Raw genomic sequence first — 23,658 nt, forward strand, 5'->3', positions numbered from 1 at the left:
TGTGGACATGCAGTGAAGATTAGTGAATGCTATACAACGGTATTTTAATTGTTAGATGCAGATTCTGCTGAGCAATTTTATTGTACTGAATCTTTCAGTATTTTGTCTGCATGCCAATAAAAGTTTGAGATTGATTGAGATTGATTTATTGTGTTGAATAAGAGAAATTTACACTCAAATGCCACCTTCCCCATACATGTCCATTACAGATGTTCTGAATGTTTGAAAAGGGCTGGTGTGTTCCCTGTTTGAGTCTTGTTCTCCTTTTTTTAAAAACCAGAACAAAAAATCCTGGGCACCTAGAGTTCCCACTGGGTAACAGGCACACCAGTATGTTAATACCATTAATTTCCAGTCAGAATAGAACAGATCTTTCAAACTTCAGATCAGATTAAGTCAGTCTGGGAAGTTGGGTGTAGATTTGCTCATTAGGGAGTAAAATGTGAAGACTCTGTTATCCTTTTTCCCCCCTTCAAGATAAGAAAGTGAGATTAGAGGGCCTGACCTAAGGATGCCTTTGATCATAAAATGACTTATTCTTCAATTGATAGAGGTGAAAGGCTCAACGCTGGCAAACTTCCTTCACTGATTGGCAAATATAATAGAATACACTGCAGAAAGATTGAGGTCAGCCATTGATGGATGTCCCTTCAAGGTCTCATAACAAGACATGCACTTAAGGCCCAAAAGAAAAAAGCCATAGATATCTGCAGTACACCCACTGTTATCTATTATGCTAACATTAAAGATCATAGAAGGTATATAAGAAAAGTACATGATGCTAAAACACTCTTATTTCAACCTTCACCATAGTTTTCCTCCTTTTGGTCTTGTAAAAACTTGCCATAGTTAGATGTAGCAAGTTTTGAACCAAACAATATACAAACAAAAAATACACCAATTATGGTTTTAAGAGTTGCAGATTGTTATACCACGGGGGAATGTTGGTCCTTGCCAACGAAGTTGCACTAATAACACACTTTATGGTATTTTGTTTTGTTTATTTATGTTGGTACTTGGATAGGGTCTAAAGTGAAACCCTAGGATTCAACAAGGAAAGGGGGTGGAACCAGAAGGTGTAGGTCATTGATTTTGGCAGGTCAGGGTACAAAGCCTAGTGGGTTCTTAAAAATAGGTACAGTGTTGGATCCCTGACCTAAGGTTCTAGCATGGAGAAGGACCATAGTTCAATGGATAGAGCGCATGATTTCCATGCAGAAGTTCCCAGGCTCAATCTCTGAGCAGGAATTCTGCTTGGCCTGTCATACCTCCATGTTTGATACACATGGATGTGCCAGGCAAGGCATGCCCACCTGCTCTGCACCTGACATCATATTTGACATCAGATGTGCAGAGCTCAACTGAAAGGGGCTTTGCAAGCACCACCAGCATATAGCTCCTTACACAGTGCTTCTCAAGCACCCAAGAACCAGCTGACTGTCATGTGATTTAGAAACTTCCTAAGCACCAAACAGAGAGTTTGCAAACCCTGTGAGCAGCACCTCTCAAGTGCCCTGCAATCAGTATGCAGTGCTGAGCAAAGCCAGCAATTACATTGTATATTTATGATGTCACAAGATTGACAGGTAGGTGGTCCTGGCCATCTGCCAAAGATGCCTTGCAGAGATGAGGGGAGATAAAAAATCTGGCCCAACCCTGAAGCAGAAGGTGATTGCAATGATGTTTTTCTTTCTGGGACTGTGGAAAGCTTCTGCCAGTCATAACAAGCAGCAGTAGGGCAGTTGGATAAGGCAGATTTCTGCATTTGATTCAAAGCTTCATGCACTGGAACTTACCATATGCTGAAGAATGGGCTGGGCTAGATGGGTACTACATTCAATTCAAGGCATGGTGCGATAGTGTCTCTGGAGCTCTGTTCAGGAGATAGATGGGACTTGACCCTGAAGACCTGCAACGTTCCTTCTCTCCAGCAGCATGCTTTACTCAGCCAGATAAATGTAGGCCAGAACTATCATGTCCCAGACAGGCATTACAAGTACAAAAGAAGGACAAAAATTAACAAGCTGAAAAACAGAGACTTAGGCCACATTCACACCATATATTTACAGTACTACGATATCACTTTAAACAGTCATGGCTTCTCCCAAAGTATGCTGGAAGCTGCAGTTTAAGGGTGCCATGAGTTGTTAGAAGATTCCTGTCCCCAAACTACAATTCCCAGAGCTGTTTAAAAAATAAATATTGTTAGCAACTTAAGTGATTTAAATTGAAGTAATTATTTACAATTTCTGGAGTTCAAAGGATTTATTCATGCAGGAACTATTTACATGTGAGTGAAGATAGGAGAGAAATAGCAGCCATATTGTCTAGAGAAAACAGCAAACAAAATGTCTAAGTTTTTAGGGGTGGAGTTAACTTAGAGAAGCTACAAACACGGGATAACTAGATCACTAGTCAAACAGATCACTAGTCAAACAGTGCCCTCTTCTGGTTTAAAGTAATAGAAGTAGAAGTTCAGGAGAAGGAACGACTCCCTGTCTGAAACAATGGAATACTAAGCTAGATGGACCAATGGTTTGCTTATGCATAAGGCATAAGGCAGCATCCTATATGCTTATGTCCCTAATTTAACACAGTTTGAATTCACCAACACAAGTGTTTGTTTGTTTTGGTAGGTGGGGGTTGAACTTGTCTTGTACCACTGAACTTGTACCTCATAAAATTATGGCTTACATTAGAAGTATATTAATTAGTCCCCAAATTCCTGATGAACATCTTACATCTTGCAGAATGCTTATAGCAGAGGGAAAGTTAATAAATTTAATAGTCCCAATCAGCTCACATGATGCTACTTTAGAATGCTAATGTTAATGCTACCTTTTTAAAAGTGCAAATCACCTTTCCTCTAAAAGTGGGAAGAAGAAGAAGAGTTGTCATTTAGTTTGGGTAAGTCTATTGCTTGAGGCAGTTTGCTTAAACCAGAGAATCTCAATTTTCCACATGATGGGCTACTTTCTCATTTATAATGATGTTTTAATCAAGAGACATCCATCCATTTTGCAAGGAAAAGGAAGGCAAATAAAATATATTTTTAAAAAATGAAATGGAAAAAATCATTTCTCATGAACAAGACCTGTTCAAAACAAGGGTGCTATTTCTCTGCCCCTTTGACAGGAAGTTCTATTCGGCTGCAAAGTTTCATTTGAGAGAAAGTTTATGATAAACGTTTTCAGTGTGAACCAGTAAATGATAGTCAGTTGTGATTATACTTAAGGATGTTACAATCATATTTCTGGCTTACATTACTGGCATTCCACCCCCGCCCCCCTGCCCACTTTTAAAAGGCTTTCAGCTGATTACTTTGCTCTTTTCTTCTTTTTCTTTTTGATTGGAAAGGCCACCTCAAATGAAACACCTTGGAGAGATACTGTGTAAAAATAAACATCATGGATTTTGATTAACGTTAACATGGGGCAAACACTTCAGAAACATAAAAGACATCTGTAATATTGCAAAGTATCCTACTGTCTATAGAGCAGGTTAAAAACAATCCTCTACATGCGTTCAGAATATATTCTCAAAACTGTATGGTAAGGAAGGTGAAGGGAGTTCACCACCAACCTGTTTGTATTGTTTAGTGTCGCTGGATATCTTCAGCTATGGAACCTTTCTGAGCCTAAGAGCTTCATTCCCTGATTGTCAGCTTGCTGATGACCAGTAGTGGGGAGCTTCAGAAGCAAAAGTGGACAGAGCAATTGATGTAGCTCTTAGGGCTTGCCCACACTTCATGCCTAGAAAGCACAGCTCAGAGTGGTTTTCCCCTTACCCCACTTCTTTCCCATGGAAAACCCCCTAAATCGGAGCAAACATCAATCCATAGAAAACCTGAATTGCCATTTGCTCCAACTGAGTGCTAAAGTGTGGTTTGAAAGGTAAAGGGACCCCTGACCATTAGGTCCAGTCGTGGCCAACTCTGGGGTTGCGGCGCTCATCTCGCTTTACTGGCCGAGGGAGCCGGCATACAGCTTCCAGGTCATGTGGCCAGCATGACTAAGCCACTTCTGGCGAACCAGAGCAGTGCACGGAAATGCCGTTTACCTTCCTGCTGGAGCGGTACCTATTTATCTACTTGCACTTTGATGTGTTTTCGAACTGCTAGGTTGGCAGGAGCAGGGACCGAGCAACGGGAGCTCACCCTACCGTGGGGATTCGAACTGCCGACCTTCTGATCGGCAAGTCCTAGGCTCTGTGGTTTAACCCACAGTGCCTCCCGTGTCCCATAAAATGTGGTTTACCCTGGGGAAAAGCATCAGGACAAGAAGAAGTGTGGATAAATCCTTAAAGTCAGTTTCATTCCATCCATGGCAAGAGACATTATCAGACACACTTCAGCCAGTAAAAATCATTCATTGTGGATGTGGAACAAAACTGGTGAACAGGGGAGAGTGGGTGTGACTGGGAAGAGTCCTGAGGGTGGACAGAGAAAACTGGAGGGCTGTGTACTCAGCCTGAGGGCTGGATATTCCTTATTTGTGGTCTCGGGGTTGTGTGCTATGTGCCAGGTTGATGAAAAAAGAAATGAGAGGCAAATATAATGATGGCTCTGTATCAACTGCAGCTGATAGCTAACTTAGAGAGGATCACCTTGGTTGAAAAGTGGAGATCTGGAATGAAAGCTGAAGCTTAGAACCGAAGAAGAAAGCAGTGGAGTATTTCCTCTACTTGGGTTATTTCTCTCCCAGATTTTCCTGCCATGATAAATCTTACAACAGCATGTGTAGGAGAAATGAGATCTAATGAACCAGGGGCACCGACTTGCCTCACATGACCCCTCTGCCGTCCTGCCCCTGAATGGCGCATGGGTGCTCACCTGGCAGCAGCAGTGGGGGATGGGGAACATGGAGGATGACCTTCACCCTCCCTGTGTCCTGCTCCTGCCCACCACACGAGCACTGCTTGGTAGCAGTGGGCTGTGGAGGATGGAGGCCCCCTCAGCATGGGGGGGGGGGCCTCAGTCCCCTACTCACAAATCTCTTCAATTCATTAAAGGGTCACCACCCCTATAGTTGGTGCCCCTTTAATGAATCCATTCCTAGGGATAAGGGCCAAGTTTGTTTTAGTTCACACTTGAAGCTAAATCTGCATAATTTGAACTCTTAGAACCAATACACGAACTGCAAAACAGCCATCCGAAATTCATAGGATTTTGAAATGTCAGGTGCAGTTTACAAAAATGATATACTGTACTAGATCAGAATGTGTATAAATTTCGGTATGCATTTCATGCATTAAAACAGGGTCAATTGCAAAGGTGTGTATATGATTCGGCAACGTTTCACACAAAATGTTGCACGTCACCCCAATCTCTAAGCGGTGCAAGATTCAAGGGGTTCAAAGCACTTGTCCAGGGTTCGTGCTCCTTTCGGAATGAGGGACAGTGGAGATTGTGGTATCTTTATTATATATGGTTTATTTCTACATATATACAACCTGAGCCCATGATGGAGGAGCTCACAGCATTAACACCCCAAGAGGGTCTATCTCACATAGCCACAGCCTTGGATTGCAGGAGAAATCAGGCATGTCTCTCCCTCACAGGTTTTAGCCTGCTGCTTTATCAAGCTTCTATTTTCTAGCTTACACACACCCACACCCACACCCTCAGCTCGAGCCTTTGTCCAACAAGTGAGTGAGTGGGGGACCACCCTTTTGCCACCTGGCACACATCCACTTCCTCTCTTCCTTTAATGGCCCATTACCTAGGTTATCACCTCATCAGGAAGGTAGCTAAGCTACTCTAGGATTTTTAATCCTTGCTTAGATTTTAACCCTTGCTGGATGAAGGAATGTTCCTTCGCAGCCCATAAAGTGAGCATAGTAGATGAACAACATCTAGGGCAGGCTTAGGCAAACTCGGCCCTCCAGATGTTTTGGGACTACAACTCCCATCATCCCTAGCTAACAGGACCAGTGGTCAGGGATGATGGGGGTTGTAGTCCCAAAACATCTGGAGGGCCGAGTTTGCCTATGCCTGATCTAGGGGATCACGGTTACCTTTTGCATTAGTCTTCAGGGCTGCCACCTCAAATTAGGTCATTAAGGTATAAAGGTTGTGGCTCCATGGTAGAGCATCTACTCTGCTTGCCAAAGGCCCCGGTTCAACCCCCAGTATTTCTAGGAAAGACTGAAAATTTTCCATCTGAAACTTTGGAGAGCTGCTGCAAAGCAGCATAGACAATACTGAATTAGATGGACCAATGGTCTGATTTAGTATAAAGCAGCTTCCTTTGTTCCTGAAACATGTTTAGTTGGTTAAAGCAAATCATCCATTCCCAATAACTGAACTGTACACTTTTCACTTGTAAAAATTCTTCTGCTTACTTTGTTTTAGCCACACACTGAATCCACTATTTCAAAAATTTATATGGTTTGAAAAATAAGCTGAATTTTCTGCGCTTCAATATTTCATGAATAAACCCAATTAGCTGAAGACATTGTATATTCAAACTCATTCTCACATTGTCCCCTAATTAGTTTTATTCATGAAATATTGACAAAGAGGAAATCCAAATTATTTTTTCACCATGCATTAAATTTTTGGAGCGAATTCATTGGTTAAAAGAAAAAGAAAAAGAAACACCCCTACACAAGACAAAATAATTAATCAATTTTTACTCTTAATGCTCACAAAAGTTACTTTCCTGCCCCACTCCAAGAGCATTGCTATTGGCAGGGAGCCAATGAAAATCAGGGACACTCAGCAGCAGACTTATGCTGGGTATTTGTGATGTCATGAATCAGAAATGCAAGGCAGGAGTAGATATTTGAGTGGTTCTCATCTTTATAGGAAGGAATTCATTGAGAATGCAGAACATGCTGAGGAAGTCCTCTTGAGCTCTGCTACAAATAAGGATGAGGGAGAAGTTTGATTCAGTTTGCCCGTCTACCTAATTTGTGCTTTCTGAAGCAATATGTGAACTGAAATAACTTAATTCCCTTGCAAATTCAGAAATACCAGGTTTAGAAATGCATTCAGAAGAATTTGGGTATGAAACTGCTCAGCAGTGGTCACAATCACTGAAACCCCTTCACTGGTGGCTCTCCTCACTTGTGTAGGATAAACTATAAGGGGGAAGACCTGTTTCGGTGGCTGTGCCCCAGTAATGGAACTTCTTCTCTTGGGAGATCCATACAAAATAATCCATGCTGATCCTTCTCCAGCCAAAGGGGGCCTATAGGACAAGCAGAAAATGTGGCCTCAAATCAACACTGCCAGAACAGTCGTACCTGAACTTTATAAATGCTTCTCTGATTCTGTCGAACAAGTGCTACTGGACTGCTTTAGAAACTGCATTGAACAGCAACCTACAACACAGCTATGTCCTTTTGGGCAAAAGTAAAAGTTCCCCAACTGGTTTGGGCTGGCATTAAGGACATGGAACCTTTTATCACTGCAAAGGGTTAGGTTCTTGTGAACTATAAGCATGTGTCTTGTGAGAAAACGCTTGCTGCACTGAGAAAGGCAAGGAGTAATGCCCAGTGGATTGCCAGACAATGTGCCAATGACTACTGGCTAAAGCTGTGTCAGAGCATTCAACTTGCTGCTGACAGCTACACATGTAGGGAGGTGTGATGGGCAGAGCGCTATCAAGAACTGAACTCATGGGAAAACATGGTATTCAACTGAACAGTTAGCAACTCTGCTTACCTTGGGAGAGCTGGATGTCCCTCTATCAATGAGCTGAAGAATGCCATCAACTCTCAAGTATGTGGTAAATCCCCAGGACAAAGGTTGAATCCCAATAGAAGTGCTGAAAGCCAGTCTCAACACCTCCCTCATGATGCACCTCCACAGCCTTCTCTTGCAGTGTTCGTTAACAGGATCCAAACCACAAGGCATGAACAACTCCAGCATTGTGACCCTCTACAAGGGTGACCGCCATGACTAACAACTACCATGGAATCTCCCTGCTGAGTACTGTGGGTAAAGCCTTTGCCCCTGTAGTTCTCAACAGATTACAGTCACTCACTGACAGGATCTATTTCAAGACACAATGTGGTTTTAAAGTTTAGAGGTGAACGGTCAACATTATTTTCACACTGTGTCAGCTGCAGGAGAAATGCCAAAAACAGAGATACCCTCTTGTACATTGCCTTCATGTACCTGATGAAGGTCTTCAACCACACTGGCTGAAAAGGACTCTTCATACTCAACAAGATAGGATGCCCACCTAAGCTCTACAAGATGATATCCTTCCATGAGAATGGAGCACCTTCCAGTATGACAGTACAACCTTCCCTATAAACAGTGGCATGAAAAAGGGCTGTGCTCTTACCCCAACTTTCTTTGACATGTTATTCCCACAGTTGTTCTCATATGCCTTCAGTTTGAATGAAGATACAGTGGTACCTCGGGTTAAGAACTTAATTCGTTCTGGAGGTCCGTTCTTAACCTGAAACTGTTCTTAACCTGAGGTACCACTTTAGCTAATGGGACCTTCCGCTGCCACCATGCTGCTGCCACATGATTTCTGTTCTCATCCTGAAGCAAAGTTCTTAACCCGAGGTACTATTTTTGGGTTAGTGGAGTCTGTAACCTGAAGCGTCTGTAATATGAAGTGTCTGTAACCCGAGGTACCACTGTAGTGTGGACTTCCATTCAAGGAGTGACAGGGGTCTGCTCAACCTGGCATGTATCCATGCCAAGACAAAACTGCAGCCTCACCATTAGCCTGACAAAGACCAACACCCTGAGTCAGGGTGTTGCCAGCACTCCACACATTAGCACTGGTGACCGCACACTTGAGGTGGTAGACAATTTTGTGTACCTCGGCCCACCATAATAAGCAACCTTTCCATTTATGCTGAGCTGGACAAGTATATTGGTAAGGCAGCTATAGCAGTGGCTAGTCTAACCAAAAGGACATGGGATAATGTGATGCTAATGACCAATACCAAGATGAAGATCTACCAGGCTTCAGTGTTTAGCAGGGGTAAACTGTCTCTCCTGTATTATTATCTACAGCCACAGTAGGCATTGTAACTCTCCAGTGGTGTGACTTTACCCCCGATGGTGCACTCTTCCATTGTCACTCGAGACAGATGGATACCAACAACACATGCTGAGAAACAGAGAGCATACAGATCTCCTCTACCTTTGCACAATTCCAGATTTTGCATTGTGTCTATGTTTTAATTGTCTCTTCAGGGTGAACAGAAAGAACCCCCAAGTTTCAACATTTAGGCTATGCATTATATTTGTCAGAAAGCTCCTTTTCCTTCCCCCCTCCTAATAATTTATATTTTTTAAAGGAAGGGTTGATTAATGATCCTTGATTTATTGGAGTACTGCATGAAAAACCCATCTTGTTAGTCCTTTCAAGAGATGGTGCCACATGGGATGTGAAATTGTTAGCATTTGATGTCCCTCTGGTTCTAGCAGGCATGATAGTTTTATTAGAAATGTGCCGATTAGTGGTTTTATTTTCTGCCATTTCAGAGTTCTTTCTTCAGTGACCTTTTAACAGAAAAGAGCTGTGGGTCTGCTGGGGATGAGCAGCCTGTTACCTAGGGAAGGTGAATAAATCGTCATAAATCTTTATAGGTTATTATAAACCAGAGTTATCTTATCTCTAGCCAATCTGATCCTAAATTGTAATGACTCAGATTAGTTTTGATACAGCTGCTGCTAAGGTAGTGCAGGAAGCCTCCTGAGACATAAGAAAGACTTTGAAAGAGCCTTGATTCAGACTACCTTCTAGCTTAATGTATTTGCCAAATGAAGGAACTGAAGGAAACACAGCCCTTAAGAACAAAGGACAGGAACAGCAGCAGGGGCTAATGTGAGCCAGGGTTAAGCACTGGACTGAACTTTAAATGTCAAGATACAAACCCAGAACATTTAAAGCCATAGTAAATTCCTTTGAGCATGCATAGAGTGACATACAATCACCCAACATCCATTCCAAAAATTGTCCAAGGACTTTGGTTTGCATTCTGCTACTTAATGCTCAGCACAGACTCTCTGACACAATGTGATGCAGCTTTTGCTTGACTGTAAGGCTTTAGAAGAGAGTTAGGGAAGCCAAAGCCCAGGAAGGCAAATGTGGCCCTTCAGTCCTCCCTAACTCGCTCCTGAGGCTCACCCCAGACCATAATTCCCCCTCAACCACATTCCCTCCCTAGCCCTGCTTTGCACCATCCATGAGTGTCCTTACCTGGCTGAAATGCTCCCTTGAACTCTTGCTTACCTGGATGGAGGGGAGAGAGAGGCATGAGTATGTGTGAATTAACTAGCCTATTGTACATAAGAAAAAATTCTATTAATTGCCCCACCCATATTTGGTTTCTGGCTCCTCCAGCCACTGATATGTGGCCCTCAGAAGGTTGCTCAGAAAGGAATGTGGCCCTACCACTGCTTTAGAATTCCATTGCTGCAGAATTGCATGTTTGCATACTCCTTCCATTTAAAATCTATTGTATTGAAAATAAGAATGGCACAGGGAAGGATTGTCACCTAATTTTTCAATTACCATGCTATGGTTTTTTTTCTGTTTAGTTCAACTTTTCAAATAAGTTGGCTCCCTCCATCCTCCTCCTAACATGCACATTTTGGAGTGGTAGAATCCAGCAAGAGCTGCTGGACCACATGCGTCTGTTGATCACACTGCTCACGATAGGTCTCAAATCTTCTTAATGCAGCTCTTGCTTTCTGTTCAAGTCGTGCCGTCAGCATCAAATTGTGAATTGCAGGTTGCTAAATGAGGCATACTCACTCAGAACCTAGTGTCTTCCAAGTATGAAGGGAAAATGAAGGCATGGTAGTTTATCACAAATTTGATTCTTCACTTGGTTCACTCTACATTTGACTAATGTCCTAGTTTCCTCATTTTGAGGGCATCAGCACGGGACCCCAACATTTGAAATCAAAATAAATAAATGAGGATTGGATGTTTTGATTCTTTGGAAAGGAAGGGGACGCCTTATCACACCCCCACCCATTCTGGGGAAGAAAATAAATCTTTGCTTCTATTGCTAAGAATTCTAGCTTCAAATGTGCATAGAAGTCCCATGAGCTTAGACCTGGAGAGTCTAAATTGTAAGGGGAACATTATTTACTAGAGAGCAACTGTGAAAAAATTAATGTACCAGGACCTTTTTCGCCCCCATTCCAGCTTTTCTGGATGGATTGCAGCTGTAATGAACCTTATCTGATTTCTATTCATCTGGATCAGAATGGCTGGAATTGGAAATGAAAACTTAAAAGATTACCCTTTGTGTTGTCCTTTTGCACCCCCTTACATTTTTAGTGGATTTTTTAAAATCCAATTTTAATTCTAATTTAGCTAGATCATCTGTGCATCACAGTTTCCCATGCAACAGAAACAACATTGCAATGCAGTACAAAGATAAACGAGGTTAACCCCCCACTCCACTTAATCTCCATTAATAATCATGATGTAGCACCTCACCTGTTCACCTCCAATTTACATACTATTAATAATTAATATTTTTGTTCCACCCTTTTCACCAAAGAGCTCATCACAGCAGCAGCAACCCTATGGGGTAGTTTATGCTGAGAGACAGTGGCTGCCTGAAGCACATCCAACAGACTTTGTGCAGTGTAGGCTGGCCCATTAAGGCTGATGTGATACTGCCACATCAAGCTTAGTCTGCCCTAACCTGCCTGCCTTCTTACTTACATACAGTCCAGGGCATGGGACTGACTACCAGCTTGCTTCTCATTAATTTCAATCTTGCCCTGGAATAATTCAGCAGGGAGGAGGATGGGAACAAATCTAGAAATAGTTGGCTCTCTGCTTGTCACCGGCACTGACTCCACCTGCTGTTGGGCTCCCTATCTTCCACCCAAATGAGCACCAGCCACCACTGACTTTGTGGTTGGGTGGAGATTTGAACTTGTTCCTCAACCAAACAACTTAACCACTGTGCCACACCACATTTCCCCTTGTATTTTGTTAAGGGAAACATAACCCTGATACTTACAAAAATGACTACTCGTCATTTTTGTAAGTATCAGGGTTATGTTTCCCTTAACAAAATACAAGGGGTTGTTTGATGCCAGGTAAATGCTGCAGAAGGAAGGTAGATTTTTGGCCTGATAACAATGATTTATTGTGTGCACAGAACTCATGCATATGTGGATGTCCCCACTAACTTTAATGGAGGGAGCAAATGCACAGATACATTTCTTGTTTGGGGAACTGACCAAAGCTGAATGGCATGCTTTGAATGTAGAAGGTATAAAAAAAAAACCCAAAAAACCAAAACCCAGCAACAACCCTACAGTCAGTGGGCACCCCTATTGTGGGATCAGCACCCAACATGCAAAATAAATAAATATTTTTTTTAAAAAATGCAGTGTCTGCACAACTCACAATACCAGTTTGTATGTCCCCCACTAATCCATATTTATGTTTTACATGGGAAATTTGAGAAGTAAAGATAACAAACAAACATGTTGCCAATGACTCATCTGCAATATCTGAACCATCCATTTGCAATATTAGCACACACAGCCTGTCTAGAAGCACCCATTATGTCTGCAAAAGCTGAAACATTACTAATCCAAGCTCACCATAGAAGGACAACACCGGGGGGGAGGGGTGTGACTCTTTTCTGATGGACATATCTAGCTTCTAAACAGACAGAATAGTTTCACCAGAACAATCACAGTGCTTGGGAGAAGGAAGTTGGAGTAATGCATCACCTTGTTCTTGTCTGCCCTGTGCTCTTTGCTTGCTCTTCTAGTGGCTGCCCAGCCCCTGCTTGCAGACCTCCAAAGAGGATGAGCCTATCAGCCCCAACATAATTGGTTCCATTATTAAATGTCTCTTACTGTTTAGATATTCCTTCTAATGTTCAAGACTTAATTCACAAACCCTTAGGTAAGGGAATGGGGAAGGGTCACAAATCACTTGAGAGAGTAAGCATGTCATGGACAACATGTGGGATGTTTGCTTCTTTAAAAAAAGTATTAAAAAATCTACCACAGCAGTTCCATTTTAACCCCCAAACCAAGAATCGATCTACATTTACTATTTTAATGTTATTAGAATGTCACAGGGCACAATGGTAAAATAAAAATGTTCCTTACCTTGTTTCCTCCATTACAATGCAGCTTCCTTTTCTGCCAGTTCCTGGTTGCTCTGCAGTGCCCTCTGGTGTCACATTTTAATAACACAAATTTAAATGTTACAAGCAAAACATAATGCAGCCAAATGCATTATGATAACTGTTCCTTAAAAAGGTAAAGGTAAAGGGACCCCTGACCATTAGGTCCAGTCGTGACTGACTCTGGGGTTGTGGCGCTCATCTCGCTTTATTGGCCTAGGGAGCCAGCGTACAGCTTCTGGGTCATGTGGCCAGCATGACTAAGCCACTTCTGACAAACCAGAGCAGCGCACAGAAACACCATTTACCTTCCCGCCAGAGCGGTACCTATTTATCTACTTGCATTCTGACATGCTTTTGAACTGCTAGGTTGGCAGGAGCAGGGACCGAGCAACGGGAGCTCACCCCGTTGTGGGGATTCGAACCACTGACCTTCTGATCGGCAAGTCCTAGGCTCTGTGGTTTAACCCACAGCGCCACCTGCGTCCCTTAGAACTGTTCCTTAATCCTTCCTTAATGTTATAAACCATGAGTGTAGATCCGCCTCAAGTAATTCAGAATTTCAAAATTCAGGCAGAAGTTCGGATGATGAAAAAGTCAGAAAATTTCAGCCCATGGAGATAAATTACATAAGCAGGTCATCTACCCTGCATAATAAATGTCACACATCCCAGTTTACATGACTCCATGATCTACTTACACAACACAACAATTCAACATAGCCAGTATCATACTTCTCAAGCCATTATAATGGAATGGTGTCAGCCACAACTATATCTTAGTTACTGAGAACCTTTCTGGTCCATCTGCATTCTCTCAGATTTGGGAAATGTGACCTTAAGTCTAATTGGATCAATCAGTATCTTTCTGCCTCTGTTTCTTGTCTGTAAAATAAGAATAACTGTATCCATACTTGCAAGAAAGTTAAGTGGGCATCCCTGCCAGAGACTAGCTAACACAGAGGCAGCTAACCTGTGACCTTCCAGATGTTGCTGGAATAAAAATTCCACCACCCCTAGTAATGGGCTGATGGGAGTAAACGTATGACAACACCTGGAGGCCCAAAGCCTAGACCCCTTGGCTGCAACACATTAAAAAAAAAGAAAAGTGGTGAGAAGTGGCTACCTGGAATAACATATGGTGCCAGACCAGGCTGAATTAATTTGGAATACATTGCTTTGCATATTCAAATGCAGAGTTTTACATATGCTCACATTCAAACCATAATGCACAAAATGTGATGACACTAGAGCATAATTAACCAATGACTTTGAAAATATGGAAGCAGGGGTCCTCATTTAGGTAGACAGCAAAAGAAATGCAGAACCCTTGCTAAGCATTCCAAGCGCCTCCTTATCATTTGGAAACAAAGCTTCAATTTGCTTTGTTCTCGGCGGCATTATTTCATGACAGAGTTTGTGATCTATAGTTATCTTGCATTACAACAACACTGAAATTCTTCACCCTTTAGTACACGCTTCCGGACTAATTGTTTGGAAGCTCCCAGATGAATTACGCCAAAGCAAAATAAATGGCATGAGCAACGTCAGGAGCAAGTGGGCGGCAGGATACAAATGCTGAAGGCAACTAAGACTTGCTTAGATGAATATCTTTGTCGTTACTTCCCCAAAGAAGACTTGAGACACAACAATTATGGTACAAGCAGGTTATATTTATTGGAATGTAACAAATTAGAGAATCTTCAGAAACCAAATAAGCAGATTAGACAATTCAATGTAATCTGGGCAGCTGCATTCTATGGTCTCACAGCAAGGACTTGGAAATAATTCTCCTTCCTTGCTACATGTACCTTGGCATGTGAACATGACATGCACAGTGAATGTTAAGGTTAAAGAGCATCCCCAAGGCTCCCACCCACCCACAATGCCAAGTCAATGAAAGGCAACTCAAGAGTACCCTAACTCAATACTGCCCTAGGTATATAAGCAATCCATATTAAATTCTCTCATGTGCTTGGATTCAATGCCACAGGAAGCGATCAGCTCCAGCTAATTCACTTCCACCCACTCAGACACAAGCTGAGTTCTCTGCAGATCCTAAAAAACAAACAAAAGTCACAACCCAAAACAGTAAGATCCCCAGTGTTCTACCATGGGGGAATATATGTGCCTCCATGGGCCAGAATACTTAAAAAAGAATACCAGTCTGTTTACCTTATTCTGTGTCCTATAAACTTATTATGGTGCACAGCCTCCCTCCAGTTGTGCTGCTCTAACAGCTCAGACCATACCAACAACATCTTCAGAGTCCTTGTTTAGAGTCAACAGATATCCTTGGTAATCCCAGCCAAAACTTCCAGAGCCATCCATTGAACAAAGCCATTCTCACCAGGGTGCATACCAGATAATAGGAAACAGCTCCTCCCCACAGCACACCCCACCATGACTCTTCTGAGCCTTTGAATGCCAAGATTGGGGGGGGGGGGTACCACTCATGCCCTATTTATTTGGCCTCTGTGGTAACAGGATACTGGATTAGATGGGTCTATGGCTTGAAGAAACAGGGAATGTATTATGCTTTAAATTTATTTATTAAATTTATATCCCCTCCTTCCTCCCAATGGAAAAATAAATGTGCGAGACTATATCCAATGCTTGGAGATTGTTGTTCTTTGTCCAGAGAGAGTGGGAGTGGGGTGGGGGGGAGAGAGACTATAATCACCCAGCTGTATAATAGTATTACATCAACAATGTGATGGGTTAGTCCTTGTGGACAGGAGTAGATAATAGGCATGAATTAGGTACCCATTCTGAATTGTGTTGCTATGCCATGCCTAATGTGCCCAGATCTCTGAAACAGACATTGAAAAGGGTTCCTAAGAATGTATGCATCTTTTGCTGCTATAATCTAGATACAAATATGGGGCTTTTCTTTTGATGTCAGTTTAAATGTACTTACACAAATGAGAAGGATATGTGTCATGCTAAGCCCAACAGAGAGATCAGGCGCAGTCTTCATTAAAAGAGGTACAAAAGGATACACCATCTGCTTCAACCAATCCCAGCTCTCAGTGGGTTTGTTTGCTCGGTCGCTCGTACTAGTTGGAGCCACCTGTTCACTTTAATTATAAACGCTTTCTTAAAACCTTGCCTTTTATGATCTCTGCATCTCACCATAAGTGAAGAAGCGGAGTGGCGAAGATGGGAAAAGGAGCCTTCATCGTAGAATGCGGCAAAAAAGAAAAAGAGATGTTTCAGTCACATGGACAAAATAAAAATGGAAGAATCCAGAGTAAATGTGCAATGCTAGAGGACATCAAAGTTCACACCATGTTTCTTCAATCACAAAGATAAATGGCCCAATTCACTTCTCATTAACAGAAGATTTAGCTTGGTCAAGCGTCATTAACTTTAGTGGGCTTAGTTGTGACTTACTCCAGAATAAATAGGAGAGAAAAGAAGGGAATTGTGTTTTGAGATCTGATCATGAGCAGATCTTTATTTCTGAGAGGCAGCATTTATATTAATGCTTGGAGAGTTGACATTTACGTGGGGAGGCTCATTGAGGTTGCTATCACCCATCTGTGACATAAGAAGACATATTTCTTGAAAGCTTAAGTAAGAGGTGCCAAGGTTCCCACTTGACCTCTGATCAGGATGCTCTTTTCTATTTTCTTAGATGCTTGGTAACTGTGGATCATCAAGTCAATTTCCAAGGCAAAGAAAGTGGTCACGTGTTCAGTTATGGAAAACTTAATATTTCATACAAAAATAAATAAATAAAATAAATACTCAATGACCTGGATACTGACCCCCCCTTGCCGCTTCTGTTGGAAAAGGGGTGTGGTTTAAACAGACTGGTAACCACGCCCCTTCCCATGGTCCCCTGCTCCTTTCCCTGCAAGGGTTCAGCTGAGTGCAAAACGCCTTGGGGTGCAGAAAGCTTTGGGGAGGGGCTGGGGGGAGGATGCAATGCTAGGGATGCAATTCCTAGGGAAAGAAAGTGGCCACGTGTTCAGTTATGGAAAACTTAATAAATATTTCATACAAAAATAAATAAATAAAATAAATACTCAATGACCTGCCTTTCAAGTAAGTGGAAATGAAGCAGCTGGTTGCCATGATGAAATTATGATGACACTGTCACTCTGTAGTCTCACTGCTGAAGTCATAAGTCAGATTCAAGGGGGGATTTGCCCCCAAGGCCCTGCCTACCAGTTAACAGTCACCTAAAGTTTTCCAGTAAAACATGAAATGGTGCACACGCTACATCTTGTTTGTGCGCTTATCAGGCATGTCCAAAGTCCATTTTGGGGGCCTAATCCAGCCCACTGGTCAGTTTAATCCGGCCCCTGTGGCAGTTTATTTATTTCCTGGGGTAAAATCCTAAAAAAACAAACCCTCAACAAATTCAAGTTGGGTTGGCTGTTTCGGCGGCCCTCACGGCCCTTCACTTCATCAAATCTGGCCCTCTTTGAAAAAAGATTGTACAGGGTTACAGTCAAAGAGTTCAAGAGAAGCAGAGAAGCGGGTGCTGGATGTCCGGAGTTTCATTCTCTCCCGTGCTGCAGTGTGTGTGAGACTACTGGATCACATACTCTGTGTGTTGACATTCCATTCTTTGGAAGAGAGGGAACAGAAGGAACTGTGCGCCACTTCCGTCTTCTTTGTTCTGTGTTCTGTTCTGTTGTTGTTCTCTCTCGGAGGGCCCACCCCCCATGGTGCTGCCATTGGAAAAGGGGTGTGGTTTAAGCAGCCCGGTTGCCTCACCCTTTCCCATTGTGCCCTGTCCCTTTCCCTGCAAGGGTTCAGGTGAGTGCAAAATGCCCACTATAAACGCATGCAGAAAGACAAACGTATTTTACCACCCTGCTTCCCATGTTAATCACAACACTATACAACACAATACAATAAAAATACCTTTATTGGCATTTCAAGTTAAGACCTTCCAAAATGGCTTGAGATACAAAGTCTTTCTTCTTTCTGTTTCCTGTTTCCGAGAGATTTGAATTGGGAAATCCTTTCGATTCTTCATTATTAAGAGGCAATGGGGTGAGGGAGGCCAGGGCCACATCCACACCATTTAATGCGCTATGAAGCCGCTTTAAACACTCATGGCTTAAACACCCCCAAAGACTCTGGGAGCTATAGTTGGAAAAGGGTGCCAAGAGTTGTTAGGGGACCCCCTGTTCCCTGCCAAGGAGGGAACCCTACCTCTACCCCTACCCCCACCCCCACCCCTACCCCTGACGCTAACCCTAACGCTAACCCTTAAGCCTTAACTAGAGCTACAGTTCCCAGAGTTCCCTGGCAAGAAGGGAACCCTAACCCTTCCCCCTATCTACAGCTACAATTCCCAGAGTTCCCTGGCAAAAAGGGAACCCTAACCCTAACCCTGCCCCCTAAGAAGAGCTACAATTCCCAGAATTCCCTGCCAAGGGAACCCCAACCCTATCCCTGCCCCTGACGCTAACCCTAACTCTAACCCTTAACTAGAGCTACAATTCCCAGAGTTCCCTGGCAAGAAGGGAACCCTACCCTACCCCTACCCCTAATCCTACCCCTAATCCTAATCCTAATACAGTGGTACCCCGCAAGACGAACACCTCGGAAAACGAAAAACTCGCTAGACGAAGGAGTTTTTCCTTTTCTTAGCCACTTCGCAAGAGGCATTTCCCTATGGGCTTGCTTCGCAAAACGAAGCTTGCCCCGCAAGCTCCGGGGATAGCAGGGAAGCGCAGCGCGCCTTCCCCTCTGTCCCCGGACCCTTTTGAACCAAGGGGCGGCAACGGGGAGAAGCGATCTTCTCCCCTCCGCCCCTTGCTTCAAAAGAGGGGACAGAGGGGAAGGCATGCGGCCTTTTGAACCAAGGGGCGGCAACGGGGAGAAGCAATCTTCTCCCCGCTGCCCCTGGCTTTAAAACAGGTCCGCGGCGCTTCCCCTCTGTCCCCGGACGGTCTCCATAGGAACGCACTGATTGATTTTCAATGCATTCCTATGGGAAACCGTGCTTCGCAAGACGAAAAACTCGCAAGAAGAAAAAACTTGTGGAATGAATTAATTTCGTCTTGTGAGGCACCACTGTACTTAAGCACCGTAACAAGTCTCCGTCCCCTTAACCACCTACAGTTCCCAGAATCCCTGAGGGGAAGCCATGCCTGTTTAAAGTGACTTCATAGCAGTTCCAGTGGTGCACCTAATGTGGCCTAATGTTCCCTCCCTCATTTTCTTCTCTCTCCCCACTGCCCCATCACTTGCAACGCAGCAGATGTCTGCCTGCAGTCTCCCTTCAAAGCTCCTTCTCTCAAGTATGGCCAAGGCCTTGCCCATTCCTCACTGCCAGTATTTCACGTTCACTTCTCCGATGTAAATAGGGATGTCCTGCGGTTCTCTTGATGACTTTTAAGACTGGACTTGGGGAAAACCTCACCGGCTCCAGACATCCCTGTAAGGCAAAGGCAAACAGGTGAGTGGGATGGCCAACACCTGACAGCGTCCCCCCAGACACCTCCTCTGTTTGGCTGCCTGTTCACAAACAAGGCTTCCAAACCAGTTTGCACCCATCTCAGCCAGCGTAGCCTCGCAACATCCACTAGCCTGAATGCAAATTCTTCCGACAACCATCCACCAGCTGCAACCTCATCAGGTCCATTGCCAGACATCAACCAGCTTCAGAGCTGAGTGTCAGTCACCTTCAAGTAGCGATCCCACCAGCAAGTAATCTTTGTACTTGCCTTCTCCTTGCTCCACAGCATCCCAGCGCCGGGCGATTGCCTCCTTCCGCTTGCCAGCTTGCCGCCACGGGACAGGAGACCACCAGGGCAACAGCATCCCAGCGCCGGGCGATTGCCTCCTTCCGCTTGCCAGCTTGCCGCCACGGAACAGGAGACCACCAGGGCAACAGCATCCCAGCGCCGGGCGATTGCCTCCTTCCGCTTGCCAGCTTGCCGCCACGGAACAGGAGACCACCAGGGCAACAGCATCCCAGCGCCGGGCGATTGCCTCCTTCCGCTTGCCAGCTTGCCGCCACGGAACAGGAGACCACCAGGGCAACAGCATCCCAGCGCCGGGCGATTGCCTCCTTCCGCTTGCCAGCTTGCCGCCACGGAACAGGAGACCACCAGGGCAACAGCATCCCAGCGCCGGGCGATTGCCTCCTTCCGCTTGCCAGCTTGCCGCCACGGAACAGGAGACCACCAGGGCAACAGCATCCCAGCGCCGGGCGATTGCCTCCTTCCGCTTGCCAGCTTGCCGCCACAGGACAGGAGACCGCCTGGGCTGAGTGTCTTCTTTCTGTTTCTTGTTTCCGAGAGATTTGAATTGGGAAATCCTTTCGATTCTTCATGAATAAGAGGCAATGGGGTGAGGGAGGCCAGGGCCACATCCAAACCATTTAAGGTGCTATGAAGCCGCTTTAAACACTCATGGCTTAAACACCCCCAAAGACTCTGGGAGCTATAGTTGGAAAAGGGTGCCAAGAGTTGTTAGGGGACCCCCTGTTCCCTGCCAAGGAGGGAACCCTACCTCTACCCCTACCCCCACCCCCACCCCTACCCCTGACGCTAACCCTAACGCTAACCCTTAAGCCTTAACTAGAGCTACAATTCCCAGAGTTCCCTGGCAAGAAGGGAACCCTAACCCTGCCCCCTATCTACAGCTACAATTCCCAGAGTTCCCTGCCAAGAAGGGAACCCTAACCCTGCCCCCTAACTAGAGCTACAATTCCCAGAGTTCCCTGCCAAGAAGGGAACCCTAACCCTGCCCCCTATCTACAGCTACAATTCCCAGAGTTCCCTGGCAAAAAGGGAACCCTAACCCCAACCCTTCCCCCTATTTACAGCTACAATTCCCAGAGTTCCCTGCCACGGGAACCCCAACCCTATCCCTGCCCCTGACACTAACCCTAACCCTAACCCTAACTCTAACCCTTAACCCTTAACTAGAGCTACAATTCCCAGAGTTCCATGGCAAGAAGGGAACCCTACCCCTAATCCTACCCCTAATCCTACCCCTAATCCTAATACTTAAGCACCGTAACAAGTCTCCGTCCCCTTAACCACCTACAGTTCCCAGAATCCCTGAGGGGAAGCCATGCCTGTTTAAAGTGACTTCATAGCAGTTCCAGTGGTGCACCTAATGTGGCCTAATGCTGCCTCCCTCATTTTCTTCTCTCTCCCCACTGCCCCATCACTTGCAACGCAGCAGATGTCTGCCTGCAGTCTCCCTTCAAAGCTCCTTCTCTCAAGTATGGCCAAGGCCTTGCCCATTCCTCACTGCCAGTATTTCACGTTCACTTCTCCGATGTAAATAGGGATGTCCTGCGGTTCTCTTGATGACTTTTAAGACTGGACTTGGGGAAAACCTCACCGGCTCCAGACATCCCTGTAAGGCAAAGGCAAACAGGTGAGTGGGATGGCCAACACCTGACAGCGTCCCCCCAGACACCTCCTCTGTTTGGCTGCCTGTTCACAAGCAAGGCTTCCAAACCAGTTTGCACCCATCTCAGCCAGCGTAGCCTCGCAACATCCACTAGCCTGAATGCAAATTCTTCCGACAACCATCCACCAGCTGCAACCTCATCAGGTCCATTGCCAGACATCAACCAGCTTCAGAGATGAGTGTCAGTCACCTTCAAGTAGTGATCCCACCAGCAAGTAATCTTTGTACTTGCCTTCTCCTTGCTCCACAGCATCCCAGCGCCGGGCGATTGCCTCCTTCCGCTTGCCAGCTTGCCGCCACGGAACAGGAGACCACCAGGGCAACAGCATCCCAGCGCCGGGCGATTGCCTCCTTCCGCTTGCCAGCTTGCCGCCACGGAACAGGAGACCACCAGGGCAACAGCATCCCAGCGCCGGGCGATTGCCTCCTTCCGCTTGCCAGCTTGCCGCCACGGAACAGGAGACCACCAGGGCAACAGCATCCCAGCGCCGGGCGATTGCCTCCTTCCGCTTGCCAGCTTGCCGCCACAGGACAGGAGACCGCCTGGGCTGAGTGTCTTCTTTCTGTTTCTTGTTTCCGAGAGATTTGAATTGGGAAATCCTTTCGATTCTTCATGAATAAGAGGCAATGGGGTGAGGGAGGCCAGGGCCACATCCACACCATTTAAGGTGCTATGAAGCCGCTTTAAACACTCATGGCTTAAACACCCCCAAAGACTCTGGGAGCTATAGTTGGAAAAGGGTGCCAAGAGTTGTTAGGGGACCCCCTGTTCCCTGCCAAGGAGGGAACCCTACCTCTACCCCTACCCCCACCCCCACCCCTACCCCTGACGCTAACCCTAACGCTAACCCTTAAGCCTTAACTAGAGCTACAATTCCCAGAGTTCCCTGGCAAGAAGGGAACCCTAACCCTGCCCCCTAACTAGAGCTACAATTCCCAGAGTTCCCTGCCAAGAAGGGAACCCTAACCCTGCCCCCTAACTAGAGCTACAATTCCCAGAGTTCCCTGCCAAGAAGGGAACCCTAACCCTGCCCCCTATCTACAGCTACAATTCCCAGAGTTCCCTGGCAAAAAGGGAACCCTAACCCCAACCCTTCCCCCTATCTACAGCTACAATTCCCAGAGTTCCCTGCCAAGGGAACCCCAACCCTATCCCTGCCCCTGACGCTAACCCTAACCCTTAACCCTTAACTAGAGCTACAATTCCCAGAGTTCCATGGCAAGAAGGGAACCCTACCCCTAATCCTACCCCTAATCCTACCCCTAATCCTAATACTTAAGCACCGTAACAAGTCTCCGTCCCCTTAACCACCTACAGTTCCCAGAATCCCTGAGGGGAAGCCATGCCTGTTTAAAGTGACTTCATAGCAGTTCCAGTGGTGCACCTAATGTGGCCTAATGCTGCCTCCCTCATTTTCTTCTCTCTCCCCACTGCCCCATCACTTGCAGTGCAGCAGATGTCTGCCTGCAGTCTCCCTTCAAAGCTCCTTCTCTCAAGTATGGCCAAGGCCTTGCCCATTCCTCACTGCCAGTATTTCACGTTCACTTCTCCGATGTAAATAGGGATGTCCTGCGGTTCTCTTGATGACTTTTAAGACTGGACTTGGGGAAAACCTCACCGGCTCCAGACATCCCTGTAAGGCAAAGGCAAACAGGTGAGTGGGATGGCCAACACCCGAACGCGTCCCCCCAGATTCCTCCTCTGTTTGGCTGCCTGTTCACAAGCAAGGCTTCCAAACCAGTTTGCACCCATCTCAGCCAGCGTAGCCTCGCAACATCCACTAGCCTGAATGCAAATTCTTCCGACAACCATCCACCAACTGCAACCTCATCAGGTCCATTGCCAGACATCAACCAGCTTCAGAGCTGAGTGTCAGTCACCTTCAAGTAGCGATCCCACCAGCAAGTAATCTTTGTACTTGCCTTCTCCTTGCTCCACAGCATCCCAGCACCGGGTGATTGCCACCTTCCGCTTGCCAGCTTGCCACCACGGGGCAGGAGACCACCTGGGCCACAGCATCCCAGCACCAGGCAATTGCCTCCTTCCGCTTGCCGGCTCGCCGCCACGGGACAGGAGGCCGCCTGGGCTGAGTGCCACTGAGCTGCCCATTTCTCTCTGGGGAGGGCAACTGCTGAGGCTTGCGCCTTGGCCCACATTTATACC

At 45.4% G+C, this 23,658-nt stretch overlaps 4 long non-coding RNA genes across 8 annotated transcripts in view; all 4 read right to left on the reverse strand.

Annotated features, from left to right (window-relative positions):
- The window catches only part of LOC307208100, a 77,551-nt gene that overhangs the window by 9,908 nt on the left and 43,985 nt on the right, over positions 1 to 23,658 (reverse strand). The window contains exons 5-11 of one of the 3 annotated variants that reach the window (XR_013834968.1): positions 13,079 to 13,142; positions 10,526 to 10,750; positions 10,179 to 10,211; positions 9,117 to 9,163; positions 7,100 to 7,193; positions 3,322 to 3,388; positions 2,245 to 2,327 (exon numbers count right to left, since the gene is read on the reverse strand). This is a non-coding gene — a long non-coding RNA (uncharacterized lncRNA). The remainder of the gene's footprint in view (positions 1 to 2,244; positions 2,328 to 3,321; positions 3,389 to 7,099; positions 7,194 to 9,116; positions 9,164 to 10,178; positions 10,212 to 10,525; positions 10,751 to 13,078; positions 13,143 to 23,658) is intronic. The other 2 variants (XR_013834967.1, XR_013834966.1) reach the window with 2 other exon arrangements.
- LOC307208107 lies at positions 17,962 to 18,600 on the reverse strand. The gene is made up of 2 exons (XR_013834981.1): positions 18,524 to 18,600; positions 17,962 to 18,402 (listed from the first exon to the last, which is right to left on the reverse strand). It is a non-coding gene; the product is annotated as an uncharacterized lncRNA (long non-coding RNA).
- Positions 18,598 to 23,519, reverse strand: LOC307208093. Of its 2 annotated transcripts, XR_013834956.1 has the most exons (4): positions 23,418 to 23,519; positions 22,732 to 23,128; positions 22,463 to 22,499; positions 22,401 to 22,415 (listed from the first exon to the last, which is right to left on the reverse strand). It is a non-coding gene; the product is annotated as an uncharacterized lncRNA (long non-coding RNA). The 2 variants fall into 2 exon arrangements; XR_013834955.1 differs by lacking the exons at positions 22,401 to 22,415; positions 22,463 to 22,499 and adding an exon at positions 18,598 to 18,612 and having other exon boundaries at positions 22,575 to 23,128.
- Positions 20,329 to 21,821, reverse strand: LOC307208096. Of its 2 annotated transcripts, XR_013834960.1 has the most exons (4): positions 21,727 to 21,821; positions 21,041 to 21,437; positions 20,754 to 20,790; positions 20,329 to 20,706 (listed from the first exon to the last, which is right to left on the reverse strand). It is a non-coding gene; the product is annotated as an uncharacterized lncRNA (long non-coding RNA). The 2 variants fall into 2 exon arrangements; XR_013834961.1 differs by having other exon boundaries at positions 20,329 to 20,790.

The sequence above is a fragment of the Podarcis cretensis genome (assembly GCF_951804945.1).
Source record: "Podarcis cretensis genome assembly, chromosome: Z".
In the NCBI taxonomy this organism is placed as follows: Eukaryota; Metazoa; Chordata; class Lepidosauria; order Squamata; family Lacertidae; genus Podarcis; species Podarcis cretensis.